At 40.4% G+C, this 5,965-nt stretch overlaps 1 pseudogene; it reads right to left on the minus strand.

Annotated features, from left to right (window-relative positions):
• Positions 1-2,861: 2,861 nt before the first annotated feature.
• Positions 2,862-4,073, minus strand: LOC117540553 (annotated as a pseudogene).
• Between the last annotated feature and the right edge of the window lie 1,892 nt (positions 4,074-5,965).

Below are 5,965 nucleotides of genomic sequence, written 5' to 3' on the forward strand. Positions count from 1 at the left end.
CTTTAAAGTAGAGACACTACACACTGATATACACTGACATCAGCAGGAGAGGACTCTTTAAAGTAGAGACACTACATACTGAATATACACCTGAATGTCAGCAGGAGAGGGACTCTTTAAAGTAGAGACACTACATACTGATATACACCTGAATCAGCGGAGAGGACTCTTTAAAGGAGATACACTACATACTGATATACACCTGAACATCAGCAGAGAGGACTCTTTAAAGTAGAGACACTACATATACTGATATACACCTGAACATCAGCAGGAGGACTCTTTAAAGTAGACACTACATACTGATTACACCTGAACATCAGCAGGAGAGGACTCTTTAAAGTAGAGACACTACATACTGATATACACCTGAATCAGCAGGAGACTCTTTAAAGTAGAGACACTACATACTGATATACACCTGAACTCAGCAGGAGAGGACTCTTTAAAGTAGAGACACTACATACTGATATACACCTGAACATCTCAGGAGAGGACTCTTTAAAGTAGGAGGACACTACATACTGAATACAACCTGAACATCACAGGAAGGACTCTTTAAAGTAGAATACCTACGATACACCTGAACATCAGCAGGAGAGGACTCTTTAAAGTAGAGAGACACTACATACTGATATACACCTGAACATCAGCAGGAGGAGGACTCTTTAAAGTAGAGACACTACATACTGATATACACCTGAACATCAGCAGGAGAGGACTCTTTAAAGTAGAGACACTACATACTGATAAACACCTGAACATCAGCAGGAGAGGACTCTTTAAAGTGGACCTCCTGAAAGAGTCTCTGGACTAACAGAGCGATGGAAGATGGAAAACCATAAAGCTCAGCTCTCTGCACAGAAAGAGAGTTTTTAAAGCAGGAAGCTCTGTATTTATGACGTGGATCAAACAGGAGGAATATGCATTATTATAGAGACTTATAATACCTCTAATATGTGAATATATCTGCAGCGCGAAAATGCTGCCAGCACACGCTCACCTCTTCTCTACTAAAACCATTAAGGATCAAATAATCAAAGAAAGACGGAGGAAAACATTTTAAATTCTAATGGTTTGTATTTAGTTTCTATTGTATCTACGATTCTTGACTTTTGCAGTCATTTATATTCTGATGGTTCGGTGTATCAGAAAACAGAACATTTCAGTCACGTTCTTCATATTGCATCGATAGTCGAGCAACTAACCTCAACAGGATCTGAGGAGGAAATGCTGAAAGATAAATACGATATTTATCTCAAAGGAAATAGATCTGCAACCGCTGCGAGCCGGGTGGGAAGGAGAGAGAAAGCGTTTCCACGTAATCATCAGAATCAGGTTTATTATCAAGTCGGCTCACACAAAGCTTTCAGTGTGACGCTGAAGCACACGTGAAGTCAAGCGAAAGCTTTTTAGGAGAAATACAGAAAATAAGTCTTTAGGAACTCTAAATGTTTCATGTGTTAACTTTAGAGTAAGGCCTCTCAATTCATCCTATTTTAAATCGCGATTATGGCTTGCAGCGATTACGAAAACAACGTCATCGAAATAAAACGATTATTTTTGTATTATTATTATTGCTTTTTTTTAATAATCTTTTTTATTTTTGGTTTTTCAGTTGAATTAAACTTAAAGTTCAGGGTAATCAACTGTTAAAAACATACTGTTTTCTCCAATAAATGTTTTCAAAGTCAATGAATAATCGCATTTAATAATCGCAATTACAATTATTGACCCAAATAATCGAGATTATGATTTTTGCCATAATCGAGCAGCCCTACTTTAGAGATAGAAATATAGTAGTATATCAAGACTAAGACAACACATTCTTAATTAACGAACTTAACATCCTAAACATGGTCAAAACAAGTCCTAATGTTGCATGTTAAAATGTTGAGACAAGTGTTAAACATTAGAGATAACAAACACGACTGGATGAAAACACCTTAGTTATGTTAAGTGAAAACCTTAAGTAACCTTTAAAGATAGAAATGGAGGTCATATATCGAAGAGAAAGGTTGTAATACTATGAAAAAAGTTGTGCATTTTCCATTAAAGAATTCCTGATTCTTTGAGGAAATAAAGTTCTGATAATTAAAGAGAAATATACTGAAGATTGGATAAAACATATCTACATGTTTCTACTCAAATGTGAGATAAACAATAGCGCCAGTACCTGATGGTGGTAGAATAATAAACCAGAATAGTGTTTTAGGTAAAAAGTAGTAGTAAAGTAATAAACCTTCAGCGAACTGCAGAGATAAGAAGTCAGGTCATATATCGAGGAGAACGGAACTGTACTTTTTCCTACAATTTTTTTTGTCGAAATCTTTGTATAAAAACATGTTGATTTTTTAAGGTTTCTTCAACTGCACTCTAATAGAGACACATAATAAAACCAGTGGGACATGGTGATGGTAAATACACTGAACATATGGGAAGTATTTGCACACAGATCATTGTTTACTATCAAGTCAGTTTACACACGGAATCTAGCTGTGATGCAAAAGTACAAATGTAACTTTTAGGAGAAATCCAAGGGACTCCTTATAGATGAAAAGATAGTAGTATATCAAGAGGACGTGACACTATGATGACATATTCTTAATTAACGAACTTAACATCCTAAAAATGGCAAAAACAAGTCCTAATGTTGCATGTTAAAATGTTGAGACAAGTGGTAAACATTAGAGATACAAATAAAAGTAGTAGTAATATATTTAAAAAAAAGTTACAATCCAAGAAATAACGCATAATACTATAAACAAGTTGTACATTTTCCAGAAAAAAAGTAAGTGAATTGTTGAAAAAATAGGAAATATTTTTAGAAAAATAATGTTGATATTTGACTTTTCTTCAACCGTGTTCTTATAGAGATAAACAATAACACCAGTACCTGGATGGGGCATGGTGATGGTCTCGTTGGCGTTGATGGAGCCCACGTTGAAGATCACCCACCGCGGAACGCGTTTTGAGCGGCTGCATGGCGGATCTGGTCCTTATAGGTGCAGTTTCCCCGGGCGATCAGAGCCACCCAGGCGGCCGGACCGGGCACCAGGAAGCGGGTGTTTGGGTCGCAGGCCTGCCGGTCCTGTGGAGCTCCGGGAAGAACCACCACCCCTCTGGCTTCTTTTTTCGGGCTGTGCTCGCCGTAGCGACCGCACTCAGTCTTCTCGGTCCGGAGCTCCGAGGTGGCCGGGTCCACGTAGGTGATGTTCACAAAGGCCGTGTACCACTCCTCTCTTTCGGCCACAGTGAAGTCGAGACACAGCAGGTGGACGAAGCAGAAGGAGAGCAGCCAGCTGGAGAGAGCCAGGCTGCGGCAGGCGGCCACCAGAGAAACCGGGGCCATGGTGCTCTAAACCCGGGGAGAGAGAACCGGGAGAGGCCGGTTCACTCCACCATCATCCGGGAACAAGAGGGGGTAATCCGGGGGAAGTTAGCCAGCACAACCGCTGATTTTGGGGTCTGGTTTTCACTGTGTTCCCGTGGTTTCTTTTCACCGTTTATCCTTGTTTACAGCTTCAATTGTTCACAGTTTTTCAGTCTATTTTAACCGTTGGTCTGTGTTTTCAGTCTCGATTTTCACCGTTTGTGTCTTGTTTACAGCTTCTATTTTTCAGTTTTCTGCCTCTGATTCTCACGGTTTTCCCGACTCAATTTGAACCGTTTCCCCGTGTTTTCGAGCACTATTTTCACCCTTTCCCCACCTCTATTTCTCTCAGTTTTTCTCGTGTTTCCACCTATATGTATCACATCCCCCTTGTTTTCTATCTCTATTCCCCCCTTTTTCCTTGTTTTCTTTTGTATTCCTCACAGTTTCCCGTGTTTTCAGCCTCCGCCCGTTAGCCTCCAAACCGAGAACACAAACAGCTCCAATAAATTCCTCAACAGCTGCGGAAAGAAACGACCGTTAAAACAGCTCAACTTCACGGGACCGAAGAGAAACACCGGAGCGTGGATTTACTGTTAATTTAACGGTACAAATAATCAGTTAAAGGTTTTTTAATCTGGTCGCAGCAGCTGCTTTGTTTTGACTGGGCCCGATGTGAAGCGAATGCTAACAGAGCATAGCAGTTCCGGTTAGGGTTTTCAAAATATGTATGTTTATGTATGTTTATCATGTACTTGAGTAAAAGTAGAAGTACTCAGATCTTGTACACCATTTACCTCTGAACTGTAGTGGAGTAGAAGTACACAGTAGCACTAAGTTATGATTTTAAGAAAATGTCCCACTAAACAAATTAAAGTCATTCTTTTATTTTGAAGTTCAGCGCTCTTTATTCCCGTTCTGAGTGTATTTGGCGCCTCTAGCGGCCCGGCAGAGGGACTGCAGCTGAACACACAAACAACAGAAACACGCCGGACTTTTACTGTTTTACCAAAGTAAAGACAGAATTAAAATATTCAAAAAATACTCCATTAGAAGTCAAAGCATTCAAACGTGTACTTCAGTAATTTTGGTGATAATAAAAGCTTTAAAAAATGATAAATAATCAACTATAAGTGTATTTGTATATCATGTCCCAGAACATTTTCAATAAAAATAAAAATGTCAATAAACTACAAACAGAAAATAGCGTCTAACGGCTCAACGGGTTGCAGTAATAACTTTTTTAAACAGTTGTAATAAAGGTCACCTATCATGCTATTTTTAAGCAATAGCATAGGTCTCAGATATATAAAAAAATATATTAAAACATGTCTATTAAGGGTTTTGCTCCAAACACCAAACATCCGGTTTCACTATGAGTGGTCGCATTTTCGAGAGCTCCCGCTTTGGCGGTTATTCCTCACGATTGTTTACATATTTCATCCTCCTGACAATATGGATTATGGACTCCTACCCCGCTCCTACCTCAACTCATCAATAAGACAACATCACTTAGAGAAGGAGAGTAATGAAAGCGGGGATAAAATGAACCACAATGACTTTTACCTTCTCAACGGCTGGGAAAGGAAACACCGCGCTTTTGGAAGTGCAAGCATTCATGCATTATTAACTGCAAACCCGACGCGAAAGTACTTACCCCCGTCAGGCAAACTAGACCGAAGAAGTATGATCGTCTTGGTCTTATTGTTAGCGGGAGACATCCATCTGAATCCGGGCCCGGTGCAGACAAGAAGCCAGTCCTGCAGGCTCGAGCAGCTAGCATCTCAATTAGCATCACAATTAGCATCTCTTCCGCTGCAACAACAACTACGCGACGACAACAGAGACCGTGGAGACAGCGGAGACCAAGGAATAAACGGAGACTTCGAGATTCCCCCGGGGACGCCTCGGCAGACAGACACGCATGAGGCAGTGACGAGAGGAAGAGAACCGAGATCCGAGGGAACAAATATCCGCCATGTTGTTAGCCACCCTGCTAGCATATCAACGGCTAAAGCTACAACGGAGCCTCCCTCCCGAGTTTCATAAAAGTCAGTCAATGCTTTCCAAAAGCACGAGCAGTGAACTCCAGGCCCACGTGACTGAACTCAAAATTGAAAGAAACAGACTAAGAAATGACGTAAGCTCCATGATCAAAACTGCCAAAAAGAATTTCATCAATGTCAAAACTGAGGAAAACAAAAATAAACCCTGTGAACTTTGGAAATTACTCAATAACCAGCTTGGCTGCAGTAAAAAACTCAAAACGAGATTTTCGAACTTAAACATAAAGACAGATAACAGGCTCATCACAGACAAACTGGATGTGGCCAAGTACTTGAACATTTTTTTCACAAACATAGCACACACTCTTGTAAATAAATTACCCTCCCACTCAGGGCTTTTTGGAGTAGATCACATCATGACCTACTACAAAAACCTAGGGGTACGCAAAGATGATTTCAGTCTAGCAAGGGTAACAACAGCAGAGGTACTCATTAAACTGAGCGCCCTCCAACCTAACAAGGCCACTGGCCACGACAATATCTCCTCCAAATTCCTCAGAGACACAGCAACCGCCATCTCACCAGT

This window comes from Gymnodraco acuticeps, unplaced genomic scaffold (assembly GCF_902827175.1).
Source record: "Gymnodraco acuticeps unplaced genomic scaffold, fGymAcu1.1, whole genome shotgun sequence".
In the NCBI taxonomy this organism is placed as follows: Eukaryota; Metazoa; Chordata; class Actinopteri; order Perciformes; family Bathydraconidae; genus Gymnodraco; species Gymnodraco acuticeps.